The following is an 18,624-nucleotide window of genomic DNA, read 5'->3' on the forward strand; positions in this document are numbered from 1 at the left end:
GCTCCGCCAGGGGAAATTTAAGTTGGATATCAGGAGAAAATTCTTTACAGAGAGAGTGATCAGGCATTGGAATGGGCTGCCCAGAGAGGTGGTGGATTCACCATCCCTGGAGATTTTTAAACGCAGATTGGACGTGGCACTGAGTGCCGTGATCTAGTAAATGGACTGGATTTGGACCAAGGGTTGGACTCAATGATCTCGGAGGTCTTTTCCAACCCAATCGATTCTATGATTTCTATGATTCTCTGCCCTCAGACTGTCTCATTCATTAAAGACATTAAATTGGTTTTATGCAATGATATAACAGGACTGAGCTCCTAAACTGCCCACTTGTGTTGGTTTCTCTCCTGAATTTTCTCAACATGCATTTGGGACATTCTTAAACTTCAGACATCTGCAATTTACTCTGTAAAGCAATAAAAAGGCACAGTAAGACAAACAAAGCAGTATATGAACAACATAAATCCGAGTGGTAGAGCTAGCTGGCAATGCATAATGCATTTTTTCAGCAGGTAGAGTCTAGAAAGCTTACTTCATTTATTTCAAGAATGCACTGTGAACTTATTGAAAGTAGCATATATCTGGAGACAGAATACACTTCAGGAATAGCTTAAGTAGCTGTGCTGTTCAAAGATACAGATCAGTTCAATAAAACCTTATGAAAAAAACCCAGTGGTGAAATTTAAGCACTAAAGGAAGGTACAGCATGCTTTGGTGAAAGTATTTTACCCTCTAACACCTAAAGAGCATCATGTGCTGTGATGCCATAAACTGTTTATCACCAGATAATAGCTGAGGTACCTAAGCTACCTTCAGTGTTTTTAAAAACCTAACATCATTCCTCTACCTACAATCTATAAAACTTTGCTGCATGCTCACTCTTCTGTGCTTCTTCAGCACACAGCCACCCTGTGTCCCCTCAAGCAGGAATCACACAACCCACTGGGATCACCTGAACTCCACAGGAATTCTTCTGCCAGCACAAATTCAAGATACCCATTTGCAAAACACGTCGAAAGATCAGCCATATTGTGAAGACCAAAAGATGAGCTTGTCACACACAGTAGGGGGTATAAGATCAGACTTCAACTTCCTCAGTACAGACTTTTCCTTTTGAAATTAACCTGCTTTCTACTTCCCAAGCAAATAACCTGTGAGAAGCACACATGAAGTTATAGAACATGGTTTCTGGGAGAGCATCCACCCCAGCAAACCGCTTCTCAAAGATTTTCAACTCTCTCACTCTCCCTCATCTGGCCTCCGTTATTTCATAGAAATTTGTTTAAATGGAGGCTGATCAGTAATTTATTACTCTAATTTTTTATTCACCCTTAATTTCTCATGAATTAAGTGCAGAACTATAATCAGTTATAACCACTAAAGCATGGAATACTTGAGTTATCTTCTCTTCAAAAAAGGGTTAGAAATAAAGAACTCAAGAGGCAGGATTGAAGAGTAATTAGTGACTTTGGGTTCCCAAGAGGAAAAAATTCAGTCTGTTATCAACTTCTTTTCTCTGTAAATCAGCCTCTTGGAATATCCATCCAATTAGAAACATACACACAGGCGGAAAACCTCCTCTCTTCCAGATTTATAAAAAAACACGCCTAGCTAGATCTACCTCTCTTTATTTCTCACCAGTAGAAACAGCTATTAGAAACAATCCAATTATTAACTAATTAACATAATAGTTCACCACTTATAAATTTTTAGTCTTACATTCAGAACTGTTGGAGCAGAAAATTATCATTCTGCTGCCAGCAGAGCACCAGGAAGCTCAGTGTGAAATGCAAAAATTTACTTTCTGACCAGAGGGGTGTTTTTTTTCCCTCACATCTCACGCTAGTCAGTACTGCAGAAGAGATAAATGTCTAAGAAACAGAACTATTATGTGGATTAACTACAGGCCATCAGGCTGCAAGTTCCTCAGTATCTTACCATTCTACAGCTGGATACTCGTGTCCCACTTCTGATCTCACTGCTCAGGAGAAGCAGAAATGTCATTAAAACCAGAGAAAATCTCCCAGCACAAACCAGAGAGAAGAACGTCCCTCCCTTGGTACCTACATGTGCCTCCCCCGGCTGGGTGATGGTGACCAGATTCCCCTAGACTTGAGCATGGACTGTGAAGCAAGACAGCTTGGTGGGGAGTGTGGGCTGTCTTTACTTGCTGTGTAATTTGGAGCCCTTACGTTTCATACTTTCAAGAAAACCCGAGCGTTTACATTTTCCTCGTTTAAATACAAGCTAAAATACACAATCACACGACACCACGTTTCTGACATCATAGGTATCATATGAAGTCATCAGAGCTGTCAACACTGTGCCATATTTGTACAAAATCAAAAAAAATAGCCTTTTACAGAAACATCCCACATTTTCACTGCCACACAGCTCTTCTCCTATTCTTTTATGCATACTTTATTTTTCCTCCTAAATCTTCGTTCGCGAAGCCTAGCCATGAATTTATTTTTCCTATGCAAATAAATCCTAGCCTTTATTTGACCCCTCTGTTTGCTCCTATTTATAAGGGATTCATCCAAAGAAGTACAGCTTCCTTTCTCCCAATTTCTTGTTCAAGACCTCACTGTAACACCTTCTAGATGACAGTAAATAAGTTACAAAACACCTGCTTTTAAGCTTACAGAAATTAAGCAGAAACACTACCACCCCTACAAATTAAACAGAAACAACACCACCTCCACACCCCATATATGTTTTTTTTCCTTGTGTAAGGCAAACCCATTCATCTTCTGAGCTGTCAAACAAGTAGAGTTTTTTGGTTAAGGAAGAAAAAAAATAAAGATGCACTGTGCTTTGCCAGGATGGCAAAGCAATGTGGTTCTCACCATCTGTAAAACTGCAGTCCTAAAAACACTGATAGCACTCTTTTTTTATCAGTTTTTAAGCATTTCATGATCAGCTGCTGACCAAAGGTGGAAATCACTTACTCTCTTACATATTTATATTCAAATACATTTTCTCCCTAGGGCAGGACGATCTTTGTAGGAAGTCCAGCAAAAGTCCACACTGGAAAAGCTTCTATATTGGGTTTTAAAGACAGTTTTATTTTCATTATGCCATTTAAATCACCCCTCTATTCACTGCTCAGATTCTTGGATTACACTCCAAAGGATGCAACCAGTGGCAATAATACTTTGCCGCAATATAGCAGAGATTTGAGTAAACACAAATAAATACATGCTCTAGCAAAAAAAAAAAAAATATTACTTTCCTTTTAGTTACATGTTTTTCTAATTGCCTGTAAGTCCCTAGCTTTGGATGACCTGTCCAAAAAGAAGCCATGGATTGCCATCACTGCTGGCTGGGTCATCTTTGCTGTGCAGTCTTTAAAGGAGGTGGTGGAAGAGGACTAATATAGGACCAATATAGGAACGACGAGCATTAAGGCTTTAAATCAAAAGATATGGTGAGGTGATTTACCTAATTCAGCTGTGACCCTTTGGATTTTTGCACCCATAATGACATCCAGGCAATCAAAACGAGTCTTGGCCTCATTTACCTCTCAATAGTTCCATTTTGTACCACTGCAAAAAGCCCACTGCTGAGAGATCCTGAAATGCATTTCTCTGGAGCCATTCTCTGCATTAAATCAGGGCTTCTTGGTGAAAGAGAGGGACTTGGGAGTGAAATATTGTAAAAAACACTGGTATTAATATAAAAACTAGTACTAAAACTGGTAGTGCATTTGCAACAGGATGCTCCTTATATAAACCAAAAAAGGCCAACATCATTACTAACACTTACATTCCTCCTTTCAGAAATGTCTCAAGCTTAATAAATTAGGTGAACGTTCTTTATTAAATTTGAACAAGTTGAAACTCACCTGCCAATATCTCTGAATTCACAAGGATCATGAAGAACCATGTAGATCTTCACAGATGTTGTATATAGGTTGGAGCTCCACTTCTACTTTGCCTGGTTTGACATACTACTCCCCCAGTGCTCTCCTGCTTTCTAAGCTGATTAAATCAGCGTGACTGATGGCAAAGGGGTTAGGACAGCAACACAGATATTAGTTAGATGGAGTAAAATTCACTGAAGGAACATTTTGTGACACACCAAATACTGCCAATAGGGAATGCACACTACACTATGGTGTCAGTTAAAACTTTTAAAGTTGTATTTCTCAAAATTGCACATAGAATAGCTCTATTTCTGGTTGACAAAAAAAGTTGGGTATCATAAAAAGCCATTATAGGAATTATAAGAAGTTAAAGAAAATCATATGGCTCAGAAAAGCAAGAAAACTCCTCAGACTCGCACAAATTACTGCTTAGGAGCACCAGAAGGGCAGATTGTGAGGAAGGGCAGCACCACAGAGTCAGAATTTGTGCTATTCCTTTACTGCATTATTCACTACCAGCTGAACTGCAAAGTCAGGGCACAGCCAGTCGATCTGTCGTGACACTGTCACAGAGGCTGCCAACACCACTCTGCCTCAGCCTGACGTTGCCAAGCCTCAGGTGAGAGGCAGCAGTTCATTGCATGACAATTCCTGCTTTCCTATGCTGCAAATAAAATAGGTTTTCTGCATCTACTGAAGATCAGGACTATACCCACCCTGCAACAAGCACATCTCAGTGGAGCTGACTGAGAGCATCTGTTTCACAGCCTTTTCATCAGGAATACAAGTGTTCATCCAAAATAGTTTTAGTTAGCATTTACCTAAATTGCATGAGATGCAAAGAAAACCATCTGAGCTTCTGTGTAATTCTACTCTCTCTCTAGGAGTATGCAAGTAGAGCCTACCTTCCACCACACCAGGTACACTAACGCTGTTTTAAATGGCATTGCCCTCGCTGTTTTTCTAACCCGCTGTCTGAATTTAACAGCACACTTACAGCTACCACCACTTCAGCTTTGTGTTTGGATTAACCCACAGGTTATTTTTTTTGTGGTTTGTTTTCTAGTCAGTCTCATACCCCAGCTCCAGGAGGCACTTTGCTGAAAGAACGGAAACCACTAACAGCGGATGCTGCCAGAGACCGGGAGAAACCTCTGCCTCTGGGGAGGGCAGACCCGGGGAGAACTGCTGGGTTACAAGGTATGAGCAAAAGTGGACACAACATCCCAGGATCTTGATGAAGATACAGTCTGAAGGAAAAAGTTTCTAACAAAAACACAGCAATACAGGACTGGCAGGAACCCCCAGCTAGCCAAACTCAGGTGCAAGCACCACAGAAAAACACACCACTGAGGGGCCACAGGTCGCCAGCTCCCTGTGCCACCCCATATGTGTAACAAAGGTAGGGCTGGGGTAATAACTAAGTTCCTTGGTGTCCTCTTCCTCCACCGAGGAGAGATCCTGCACACTCAGCATGTTTGCTAAACCTTCTTTTAAGATTCCTGTGAAGAGGATGCCGTGGCAGGAGAGGGCCCTCAGTCAGTTGGGATGGTGGTGGTCCATGCAAGCACCATCTCTCTTCAGCCAGCAGGACTTTGACAGTGGGTGTCATAGCCTCCATTTTCCCCTAACACCCAACCAAAAGTTATGGGCTCCAAACCTGAACAGTGGGGTGAGCATCTCAGAAGGCACATTCTGAGAGATACCTCCAGGGTTGTTGCAGTTCCTACTGATGGCAATTTTCTCCTTTCTTTTTCAGCCAGATAAGAATTCTCTTATTAGTGCTCAGAGATATCAGAACTCAACTCCTGTTCTCCAGCAGGAAACTAAACTCTTCAGTGGCTCTCCTTCAAACTCTGAGCTGAAGTTTCTCATAATCTAGCATTTATTTCATGGGGGGTTCCATCTTTTTCAACAAAGTTTTACTCTAAAAGGAAAAGGAAAAGAAGATTTCCAAATTTTCCAATAGAATAAAAACTCTGGAATTTTTTTCCTTAACAGAAAATAACTAGGAATTTTCAACTATATTTTAGAAATTTTTACTGCTTAATTCATATATACTGTTACTGCTTAATTCATATATACTGTTCTTATATTGTTTCATTATATGCTAGGAACTGAATATAACTCCCATTAATTCATAAAACATTTAATTTTTTATTCGGTTTTGAAAATCATTAATAACAGTTGGAATTCAATACACACTGAAGGTTTTCCTCTTCTTTCTACTTAAAACTTCTTTCTCTATGCTGAAAGTTTCATCAGGTTTTCCTAACAGAACATACATAAAAGATGAAATCAAACTTCAGGCAAAATACGCATTTCTTTTTTAACCATTTTATTCTTTTCAAACATTTTCCAAAGTGGAAATATGTTTTCAAAAATTCTTTGTGAAAATGCTTGGAAAAGATACTACTTGGGCATATTTCAGTATAGAAAATTCATCAGATTTTCCTGACAAGCCCTTTTCTGACTAATTGCATTTGGATTTTCATGAGGAGGGCCCCTAAAAACCTCACTGAGTTGAATATGGAATTTGGTTTCCCCTGTATACTTCCTTTTGGGATCTTGAGTGTACATACTTGCCCAGTATGAACTTTTCCTTTTAAAATTAACCTGTTCTCCATTTCTCAGATAAACAAACCATTAAGAGACATGTATTAGATTGCAGAAAGGGGTTGCTTTTATTGAAAATTCACATCCAGGAAAGTAGGTGCCCCACCACGTCCCTTTACGACAGTTTCAATTCCTCCTCTCATTTGTTACATCCAGGTATTTGCTTCTGTGAATGCCAATCAGTAAGACCACTTTATTTTACTTTACTTTACTTTACTCCTAAAGTTTACCAATGTGTTTATTTGATTAGTTTTATCCTTCTTTCTCTCAACATCAGAACCGGGGTGACCAGAAGTTCATGTTAATTGGCAATAAATTAGATTAAATAAAAATTCCCTGAGTAGAAACTCTCTTACCTGCAACAGTTGTCTCAGTCACTTACGCTTCTCTGCCTGCACTGGAATTTATGGCAAATAAAACCAGCTTTATAAGCACAATGAAAAAACAAATAATCATTTCACCAAGTAGATTCTCATCACTCTGCTAATAGCACTAACGTGCATGTGTTAAAATAAAGATCCTAGAGCTTTTACAGAAGTATATTTCACATCCACCTACTGTAAACAACATCAGACTCTTTACACTATGACAAATCAAATTCACAGGATGCTTATTCTTAAAACAAACAGGTACTAACATTTCTGTCACAGATGATTAAACAAAATAATAGATCTAAACTTGCCATATGGAAGTTCATATGGAACTATTTTTAAGATTTGAACAGTCTTTTCTTACAGACCGAGTTAATTTTCCTACCTCTCTGCTTCCTTACTTGGCACTAATTCATGATCAAACTACCATAACCAACACTAGGAACTCAGCACATACCCAGGAGGCACATAGAGGACTGAAGTCCAAACTTCCTAAATACCATCTTTCATTTAAGGGATCCTGATGGTCTGAAGTCCACATTTGATATGTCAGAAAATCAGACTGCCACACACTGTCAGTCTGAGGACCTTAAAGAGATTCCATTACCTCAGATCATTTCTCACAAAAGGCTGTCGGGCCCAGTTACGTACAAACCGGACCAAAGCTGGAGTCTCCAGGACTGACCACCTGCAATGGATTACTTGCTTACAGGAACAAGGCAGGCATAGAGGAGTGAAGGGTGTCAAAATCTCAACCTATAGGGCAGCAAAAAAAAAAACTTTGCTGCATTTTTTTGCTGCATTTTATCATGGTTACAAAGTTTTGATCCGGGTAGGATCCTACGGCACGAAACAGACCCCATTGCCACCTCCCTCCCGGTGGCACAGGTTGCCCAGAGAAGCTGTGACAGCCCCATCCCTGGAAGTGTTCAATGCCAGTTTGGAAGGGGCTTTGAGTAACCTGGTCTAGGGGGTGCCATCCCTGCTCATGACAGGCAGTTTGGAACAAGATGATTTTTAAGGTCCCTTCCAACCCAAACCATTCTCTGATACTTTAAAAAGGCAGAGCTTGCATGAAGGAATGCTTTAGCTGAAATTTAAAATAGCACAGGTTCCAGGTCGGGATCAAAAGAGGATTTCTCCACTGCCTCACAAAAGCTCAAAAATTATTCTGTGCAGGACAGTTCCTCAAGCTGGAAAACTGGATCTCATTTCACTACAGGGGCATGCACATGAAGAGAAAAGCCCATCTTCCCTGGCAGATACAGACAGGAAGAGGGGGAAGGCCATTCATACAAGTCACACGTGGGTCAGCACAGCAGAGGGGCTGCACTTCCATTAACCACCAATAAGAAACCAAACCTGAACATCCAGCTTGAGCACGAGGTGAGGAAACTGTTAATTCCCGTCATTTACACCCATTTATTCACTTTTCCTTCTAACGTGAACTCCCCTGAAAGGAATACACTTCAAATCTTAGTTGTTGGTATCTAGGGAGAAAAGAGGAGGTGGCAAAGGAAAGGAAGCAGATATTAGTAAGTTAGAGAAAACTCTTCTACTTCCATACAAACTCCTTTATAGATTTCTTGAAAGAATCTTTTGTTAGCTAACTGATGGGTTTCCTGCCTTTTTTTTACTGTGTCCTCATGTTTGTTTCCTGTGTTTTAGATGGTACAAAATTAGATTCTGCTTCCCTGAGCAGTAAGGAATTAACAGACACCATAAGTGAGTCATGACACTTGTATTTGCTCATTCTTGTCATCAACTTGATATCCTCCCTTCCTCCTCCCATTCTCCAGGTCCATGAAGGAGGCCACTATGTGGCAGCCGAGTACCAAAAACAGATGGATGACAGGGTCAGCAGTCTCTCAATGAAAGTTTATCATGCCATTAAATACATAAGGGCAAATATTCAACTATTTTTGGTGCAATTACCGATGGCAGCAGAGAGAGACATGATTACTTGCACTGTTACTGAAGGAGCCCACTCCATGCAGGTGCAGTCAAATGCTATGTCAAGGATCTTCCCTCAATCACCTTTGCAGGGAAATATTTTGCAGAATAACAGATCTGACAATACTGCTTTGTGAAGTTCAACTTTAAATTGCCTTTTTCTGTATCATTCCTTTATTTTAATGTGATATTTCCATATTGCGCATTCCCCATAATTCATTATATGACTTTTACTTTAGAAAGGCAAGTCATGTACAGACTTTTACACAGCCATGAAATGACTTCTAGCACTTTCCACTACTCCCTATGAGTAGCATTGCAGCTGATATAATGATAACTTAAAAAAAATAAACAAGTCCACAAACCCCAAAAGCTACCATTGTGAAGGAGAGTCATGCAGGGAAAACAGCAGAATCTGAGTCAGTCAGAATAGTAGCATAATACTTCAATTACAAGACTCCAAAGTGTACCTCCATCTTCTCATTTCTGAAGTGTGAATGATGATTTCCCTTTAGAAAATTCTAAAAGAAGCATCCAGAGGGCTCCAAATCCAGGTGCCCTGCATCATACTTCCCTCTACATCCTGTACAAACAAGCAACTCTATGAAAATGTTCTTTTTTTCCTCATTATAAATATGCCCTGATGTGACTTTTGCCTCTTTAACTGTGATCTCATCTCACCTAGCAAGCTGAGTAGATTTACGTGTCTGATCACTGTTTTGCTGGAGATAGCCAAGGAAAACACTGGCTTGTCCCACAGCTGTGTGGCTGATTCAGTGGATGGCACTTTCTCTTCTGAGTCAGCACCGAGTCACTGGTGGGGCTCAGTGCTGTGGGATGTGGTATTCCCAAAGGAGACATGTTTTGACTAAAATACAAACCAAGGGAGGTCTAAACACAGAACCGAGGACTAAACCCAGTACTTTTCAGGCAGGACAGTGACTGCAACAGCTTTACATGTGTAAAAATAAACACTTTTTTATTTCTTGTGTGACAGAGAAAGTAGATTATTTCATCTAACTATGAAAATTAAAACTTTCACATCAAGCAGTAACATTGTTTTTCTCCCCAGTGGATCAGTCTCCTCCTCACTTCCACATACAGAGAATTAGACCTCTAGTCTTACTCCTCCCACCCATATTTGCCTTTACCAAACAGAGCCATAAATAAGCCTTTTATTCTCCCACAGCTCCCCTTCCCTCCCTGCCAAATGGAGCTGGAAGCACAGGACGTGTGTCCCAATGCAAACCCAGTTTTCCTCTAGAAAAGCCTGTGGCCACAGTAATGGGGCAGGATCTGATGTGAGGGCAGGGGTAGGAAATGCTGCAGAGTCTCCAGAGCTCGTTCAGGAGTTAAACCCTTTCCCGCTTTACCTCACGTGTTTGTTCCTGCAGAGTTTTCTGAGAAAGTACAGGGTAGAAAGGTCTCCATGTACAAACTCTGGCAAGAGTTCATCTCTCTTTAACTGCCTGTGTGAAAAATTCATTTTTTGTGGGAGTTCAGGTCCCCAGACACTGAACAGTACACGAGACCCACAAGCCTTTGTCCATTATGCCCGCCAGGACACCATAGGAGAAATAGTTTCAGCATTTTTCTGGTGCCTGGGGCCAGACACTCTGTTTCTGCCCTGATTTCACCTAAGCCCCTCCGTGTTCCCTCCTCTGGAATACCCAGTGGGAGTTCTCATGGGGCTGAACGTGGGCCATGCTACCCTGCTCAGCCCCAAACCTTCCTCCTTCTCCCCACCACCCTGTGCCTCCTGTGGTCATCTGTGCCCATCAGCAGCACAGGCTGCACGTTCTGGCACCACAGCAATTTGGCCACAAGCCTCCAAAGCATTGACAGGTCTCTGGGGAAAGCACAGCCCACAGGCTGCTGAAAGTGCAGCCAGTGCTCAGGACTTTGTGACTTGGTACCAACAACTGATGCTTAAATCCAGAACAGGTACCCAGTTCCTCGAGTCTTACAGCTATTGGTACTATGGGATCAAACACACAAGCAGAGGATTGTTTTAAAAGAATAAATTCCACAGGGAAACGCACAGGACTCACAGCTATCACATTAATTTGCTGAAACTATGCAAAGTTGAAGAGGGTACAGATGTTCTCACCACACCTGGCTTTGGCTTCTGCTTTGTCTGAGGACCCATTTCCATACATCCTTGCCCTGCAAAGTAGGGAAGTATCCTGGTGGTCTGCTCATTCCAACGCTAGCTTTAGATTGATAGATAACAATGCAAAAGTCCTTAAGGAGACTTTTGGGTCATTCAAAGGCCCTATTTTAGGTGCCTAGTGTGGTTGCCTAACTTGTATGTTAGATTGGCATATATTTACATATATTTACAAAGCACATGTGACTTTCTCACCACTGCAGCTAGGACTGACTGGAAAGCGTGCTCACCAATCTCCAATTTTAACTCAGTTAAAATCTTTTTCCATAGGAAAATGCCAGTTCCTGAAAAATATGCATATATATTCTACAGGAACAGATTGATTGAATCAGATCTTCTAACACACTTCCTAGGGAAACCTGGCTGGTTTCCTTCTAGCTCACTGGCCTCCCTGGAAGCCTCCCTGGTGAGCAGCATGTCTGGGTTCATGGGCTCCCTGCTGTGATCATCATGGGGAGCCCATTTAAAATTGCGAAATAAAATCTTTCTTCCATTAATTAAAGGAAATTTCATATTCTTGCTCTGTGGGAAGTGAAAAATTTCAAGATACTTAATTTCAATACAGAAAGAATGTGAGAGTGGCCATAAACTTGCCCATTTCTCCCTCTACAGGAATTTGAGGTTCTGATGAGCACTTCCTACACATCGGTGCTTACTCCATTGCCCACCTCTGGCTGGGTAAAGACAACTGGTGGAAACCCAAACCTGATAAATTAACATTTGCAAAAAATTAAACTAACCAATGGCTATGAGTTTAATAACAAGCAGGAGCCCAAGTTCCCAAGAGATCGACCATGGCGAGCAGCTGGCAATAAAACTCGATTGCATGTGGAAGTGGTTAGGAAAACAAAACAAAACAACAGTACAACTTCAGCACGCAAACTCCAACTTCTAATCTCACCCAGGCCTCGGGAAAAAAAGATAATCAAGTAGCGAAAAGAACAACTCGGTTTTTATGCAGTGCTTTCCAACTGTGAATCTTAGAAAGTTTAATAGAGAAGGTCCTGTTTCTCAAACAGAAAAGCACACATAAAAAATGAGGACAATTAGCAGGCCGGAGGTAGGTTTTCACGCCATAATCCAGTTTTTCATAGCCACAACCCAGCACCCAACCTTTAAGAGTTTACCAAAGTCAGTTAAAGATTCAGATTCTCATCATGCATAAACCTTTTGGCTCTTCTTCATAGTCAGTCACTGCCTGTGAGCACTGGACTGGTCTGTTCACACTGACAATGGACAGAACATCCTCTGAAGACAGCAGGAATTCCAAATACGGCAAGTTTGTTCAGCTGAGCTGATACCAACATGATCATCTTCTCCAACCTAAAAGCCAGTGATACGAACTCTTCCTCTTTAGGAACATCTTCTATGGCTGGTATCTGCATCCCTCTGGGTGAAGATGCAACCAAGACATACTTTTGGCCTGTGCTCCAATAGCACATCTCCTACATGGAGAAGTGGCAGAGAGGTTTGTCTTTGCCCATCTAAAAGCACAGTCAGCCCAGAGACCTCTGCCCATAATCCTAAGAGAGCATTTTGTCTTCAAGCATTATAATATCTGTGCCAGCCTGAGATAATATTTTGGCTATCTGATTGAGGTAATTTGCACAACAAGCATATGATTCTTTTGTGGCTGGTGTTAACATTTCAGTTCAGGGCTGTAAAGGGTGTTAAGAGAAATGACATCTGGTCATACTGTAGGAATTTATGTGGGAAGCAAGAGAAGCATCTGCAAAACACTGGAAAACAAGTTTTAAACACAGAAAAGGGAAAAATAACATAGTTTAGCAGGCATGGATGGCAGGTAAGAGGAGGCTGCATTTTCCGCCGTGCTACCAACACCACTGCTAGGCAGTGTAAGTGCAAGGAGCACTTCTATATTAAAAAAGATACAGAGGAATTCTCTAAACCACTCGTGCAGAGAACAGTGTGATTAGATTTTGTATGGCAAGAAACAGACTTCCAGAACACATTAAAACAGCTCTTAATAGAACATAACCTTGACATAACCTTGCTACAAGCATGACACATCCACTCCTCCACGTAACAAATGCATTTGGGTGGGCATTGAGGGAAAGCTTGGTGTCAAAGATGAGCAAATTAATTTCTATCCTGATTTTTTTTTTTCTGCATTGAGAGTAATCACTTTTCAGTTTTGTTGCTGCCATTTCTTTGGTGCAACAGCTGGGAAACTGGTGGGAAGAGAACCCAAACTTTCTTGGTTCCAAGCCAACACACGAGCCACCAGATCATAGCACCTTTCTGCACAGATAGGACAGTTACAGGCACAAGGGAAATGTCCCATATGGAAAAAAAATCAGAGAAGAAACTCAACACTTACGAATTTTGCTGACAGAATTTTGTTGTCCGTTTGTTGGTAATAGAAAGATTTCTGAAGGAGGAAAATGTGGTGGATTACAACGGCGGCATCATATATTTTTAATAATTCTCAGTTTGTTTAAAAGCTCACAGTTCACACTGCTCAGAGAAGTGACAGCTCCCACAGTAGAGGCATCCTCCTATCCTAGACATTTACTGTAGGCATTATTTGTTGTTTTAAAAGAAAAATGTCTTCCACCAGAGGACATGCTGCCTCTTAAACTGAAGGAAGGGTTCCCCTGCAGCCCTAAAAAAATCTTATTTTTTAAATTGGCAGTACTATCCATATCTGAGGCAGAGAAAATTAACCATTAAGACCTGTGCTTTGAATGATGCAGTATTTTCACCTGCAAGAAAACATCTCACACCTTTGGGAGTCACAGATCCAAACTCTCTTTTTTAAAATTAAGACTTGGCATGACCACCTTTCTTACAAAATGGACTTGCAGGTTAGATAGCCAACACTAATAATTCTCAGACAGAGAAGGGACCAGAACCAAAAAAAATCCAGCACTTGGAAAGCACTTCGAGAATTGAGTGGTCAGATCAAGCAGAAGCAGCGAGTAGCCACGAACTATGAACAATGCCCAGTCAAACTGAAGACAAAAAAAAAAAGTTGGCAGTAGAACATCTTATCTTTGCAATTTCCAATGAAATTCCAATTTCCCCAGTGCTGAAAGTGACAGCTTGCAAAACTTAATATAAGAATCCTTTTCACCTTCCTATTTTACGGGAGTTCCTGCTTTAGGAGCAGATGAGTTTTGCAGATTTATATCTTCGGGGTTTGACTGCTTAAGGTGCAGTTAAATACTTCTCATTGCTACTACTATAATGAGCATATTTCACCAGTTAATAAGGTAACAAGCTTTGAAATGTAGGCATATGGGCAGCGTGGGAATTCAAGTGAACTCCTGTGTTTCTGTAGGATGGAACAGCCTTGTGCCATCAAAGGTGAAAATTGCTAATGACTAGAAGTCCAGCAACTGTTACATCACCTTTACACACTTCCATGTGAAAACATACTCCATATGAAACCCTGGTAGGAAGCACGGCCTTGTGAGCTCTGTTCAGGCTGATGGGATGCCCTGACCATCCCTGCCTGGCACATGCCCAGCCTCCAATTTCACCTGTCAAATGAAGTAGTGCTGCACAGTACTTCAGTAAAACACCAACCTGACACCATCACAGAATCTTATACCTTTTCTGCTTTTAAGCTACATCATTAATTAATATTTTAGGGAGAGAGTATTTTTTTTAATTAATATTGGTTTCTATTTTTTCACTTATAACAGTAGAAAATTTTGAAAATGAGACTGTTGCTGAGACATTTTGCTTTACCACCACTTGTTTTACCACCACTCTGTTTTATAAAAGATATTTGTTAAGAAAAAAAAATCAGCTGTTTTGAATTTTATCTCTGTTCACTGTGACAACAATAGTCGAAATCTTCAACAAGCACAAACAGAAGATCCCTCTCACCCTGAAAAATCAGATTTGCAACTATTTTTCTTCCAAGAACATCTACACTTTTTAATATATAAAGCAAACATTACAAACCCCTTGTCCTAATTAGAAAGGACCCTGCCTCACATTCCTTCATATTTTAGGAACAGGAATTGTTAAAACTTGCACACTCTGGTGCCCTAATGAGGTTTAAGTCAGAGGTCATTCCTCCAGCTGAGGGGACTGTAGTGGTTAGGGTGTGTAAATACTTGCACAGATGTGTTGTTTGAAAACTTTTTGTGACTTTTTAGTGCAGCCTCACCAGTGCTGGCCGGTTGTACAAATGTGCCTCCCTCCCACAAGGAAGAAGAAACCACACCTACATAACTCTGCTGGTTAAAAAAATCACCATACTCCTAATTAGTTAAAAAAAACATGCAAAGGCCAAGCCCCAGGAAAGAGCTGTAGAAACTGAGTTAACTAGTATTTGCACAGATAAAGTTCATCTTGAGTGTATATTCATTAAATAAATGTTGTGGGGTTTGGTCACCTGAGTCAGCATAGACTCTTCCATTCATGCTGTTGCCCAAGAACTATGTTATGATGTACTGAGAGAAACAGGTGCCTCTGGGATACAAATTCTCTCCTCCCAAGGCAGAAGGATAAAAGATATAAGGTGAATCACACCCTGCAATGCCTGTTCTCTCCACTGACTGTAACTGGAGCCCAGTGAGATCAGCTCTGATAAAGACATCCTTTGCAAATGCCTGTAGACATGAAGAACATGCAAGATGATTCTCACCCCAGCTAAAGGCTCCAAGAGACCACAACAAAACAAGTGTTGGTTTAAAACAGAAATGCCATACTTTAAAGTAAGAGCTACACCAATAAGCAACTGAAGTAGAGTTACCACACTACTTGCTACATTCATAGGGCACAGCTCCTCCTGTTCAAGTAATCCCAAAGGCTTCTGACCAGAAGGCTTCTGCCTGTGTGGCAAAAGGTTGGATGACTCCTGGTGGATATATCACATCTTGTCACTGGTCAGGAAGAAACCTGAGGACTTCCAAGTCCCTTGAGGACAAATTACTCAGAGAAGAATTTTTTAAGGGTTTTATTATTATTATTATTATTGTAATTTTAAATACTTAGTTCCTTAAAATAGCATGACCAGGAAGGGTGGACTCGGGGAGCCCATCTGACAGATGCTGGCAGTTAAGAAAAACTCTTGAATGCAGCCCAAAGACTCACTGACTGAAACGGGCTTGACACCCAGATCTAACCAGGGAAACAAATGCCCGAATCTGTCCATCCTCCAGTGCCTGAGTGCCAGATGTGTCAGCGTCTAGTCAACAGCAGAGAGGTCACAAAGTGCTTCCTCACCCTTATAAACAAAACGCAGTCCTGGATGTGTCATTTAATAAATGTGCCTTTCAGTGCTTAATGTTGTGGTTCCCAAAACAGCCCCAGCAGCAGGAAAGGAGGATTAGTGTCTTTCCAGAAAGGATGCAGCAGTGAGTCATGATCTCAGCACTTCTGTGAGTCACTTTGACAGTGCTGCTGACTGGCTCAGCTATGAACATAAAGTGACAAAACATTCCCTTTGCATTAGAGATCACGGGCAAACCCCCAAATCCAGATTAGATGTCTATGGTCCAACTCTGTATCCAGATAAGAACATCCCCTCTGCTTCTGCTCATTTTCGTGATGACAGGAAGCAGAGGAGCTGAAACATGAGACAACTGGACCACAGCTGTATTTGCAACTCTGCCCCATCACCCACTAAAGCAACGAACTGCACCAAAGTCCTGACTTTTCGCTTAGTGAAGTAGGTGCTGCTTCCTAAGATACAGCCTGTGGCAGTCCTTGAGAGTCATTCCTACACCTCTCTGGGAGGTGGCTTGTGTCAGGACAATCCTTCTCAGGCACAGGGTTATAGGGAACAGGCAGGAGATTTTCCTTGCCTACCAGTGGGCAGCAAAAGCCATCCTCATTGGGACAAATCCATAATACATGTCTCTTGGCCTAATCCCGGTAAAAACATTATACTGTAAACAGCTGACTTCCCTGATCAAAGATTGGACCTTCACTGGAAAGCCCTCAGGTTTCAGGCAGCAACGTCCCATAACTTAAGCCCCGGGTATGGTTGGTAAGAGGATCCCAGAAAAAGGTGGTTCCAAAGACATTGCCTGCTGAGCCAACCACACCATTCATCTTGAGAGTGAAGTGAAACAAGACAGATAAACCTGGAGGTTTCCCAAACCTGCTGTAATGGTGAAATGTGAAACGAGTCCTGGAGGCAAATCTAAACCCCTGCACAAGACACCTCTGTTGTTTCTGAGAGGCTTTTGAGCATAGATAAAGCAGCAGCTCATAACTTAAAGAAATCACACCAGTTCATGGCATGACATAATTCAACAGGATACCTAGCATTTAGATGGAAGCCAGAAAAAACCCTTTCATTATACAAAAAGCTCAAGTCACAAACACTACCTCACACTTTCAGATTACATATTTTAGTGAGTAAGCAAAACTGAGAAGGGAGCAAACCATTCTCACTAGTGAGAGACTTACCAGGATGTGTTATCCAGTTACTTCAGGATGTCTACAGTTTGGGAATCTCTTCATTGAGTCTCAAAGTCAGATTCCCTTGGAAGGTTGTGTGCAAGAAAAAAACATATATCTAGAAAAACAAAGGTTTGAATTCAGATTGTGCATGAGTTGCATTTTCCAGATGTTTCTGTCAGTATTTTGCTGCCAGAAAGCCCTAAATCTTTGACTCCACCCCTGAAATAATTTTTTTTAGTATAGACTGATGGAAAAGAGAAAGGGAAGAGCTTGTAAAACCTTTCCTTTACTATTTAATTTTCAGCAAGGTACATAATAGGTTCGGAGAAAATGGTATCCAAGCAACACGTTTGAAAGGGGCAAAGTATTAAAAGATTGTTCAGTCAATTGTCTTAGCCTGAACATGCTGTTAACTGGCATAATTGCCTTTGATGCAAAACACACTTTTTATAGTTATGGATAACTACAGTATATCCAAAAGCTATATTAATAATGAAGAATACCATTTCTTAGATAATTTTCTAGCATCCAGCACACACTCACATATGTATCTCCTCTAGCCAGAGCACCACATCTCAGAGAAACTAAAAGTTGCCTCCTTGAAGTAATATATTATTTTGATTTTCAGTTAACTATAGCCAGCAAAGTTATATCTCTTCAGTATTGAAAACATATTTAATGTCAGATCTATCTGTCTGAATGGACTAAAAATAATTTTCCACTCTTTTATTCCCTTAGCTCCATTGAACTAACATATCTGAAAGATCGTGAGTGGGATTCTATACAGGCATTATTAAAGAAATAATGAGTAATGCAACATCATACTAGTGAATCTTTTTGATCAGAAGAATATATGTTAACCATGGCCTAAGTGTTCCCCTGTGATCGCTGAGTCAAGGTTAGGGGTGATGATTCATAAGCCAGAAAGAACACAGTTTGACTTTCAGAGTTTCCAAGGTTGGCAGATAGTAAAAAGAAATCTTTCTATTCCTGCTATGGATATAGTTGATGGAAAGACAGCAAATGGATAATCTTAGAATGCTGTATATGCAGAACCGGGCAACAGTCCTGGAAATATTCATATTTAACAAGCACAGTGCTGTTCACAAACGTAAAATGGTGTGTATGGACTTGGAGCATTAGGCCTTGGTTCAAAAACCAGAAGTGCACCTTATGACATGACAACGCTCCTTCAAAACTGCCACAGACGTGGCTGTTTCCCATAAGGATTTAAAAATGAAAAGACTTCTCCCAGA

The 18,624-nt window shown here is 40.9% G+C and overlaps 1 long non-coding RNA gene across 1 annotated transcript; it reads right to left on the minus strand.

The window, feature by feature from the left end:
• Positions 1-6,528: 6,528 nt before the first annotated feature.
• LOC135410328 (uncharacterized) lies at positions 6,529-17,626 on the minus strand. The gene is made up of 2 exons (XR_010428631.1): positions 17,375-17,626; positions 6,529-12,423 (listed from the first exon to the last, which is right to left on the minus strand). It is a non-coding gene; the product is annotated as an uncharacterized LOC135410328 (long non-coding RNA).
• Positions 17,627-18,624: the final 998 nt, after the last annotated feature.

Source organism: Pseudopipra pipra, chromosome 2 (genome assembly GCF_036250125.1).
Source record: "Pseudopipra pipra isolate bDixPip1 chromosome 2, bDixPip1.hap1, whole genome shotgun sequence".
Classification (NCBI taxonomy): Eukaryota; Metazoa; Chordata; class Aves; order Passeriformes; family Pipridae; genus Pseudopipra; species Pseudopipra pipra.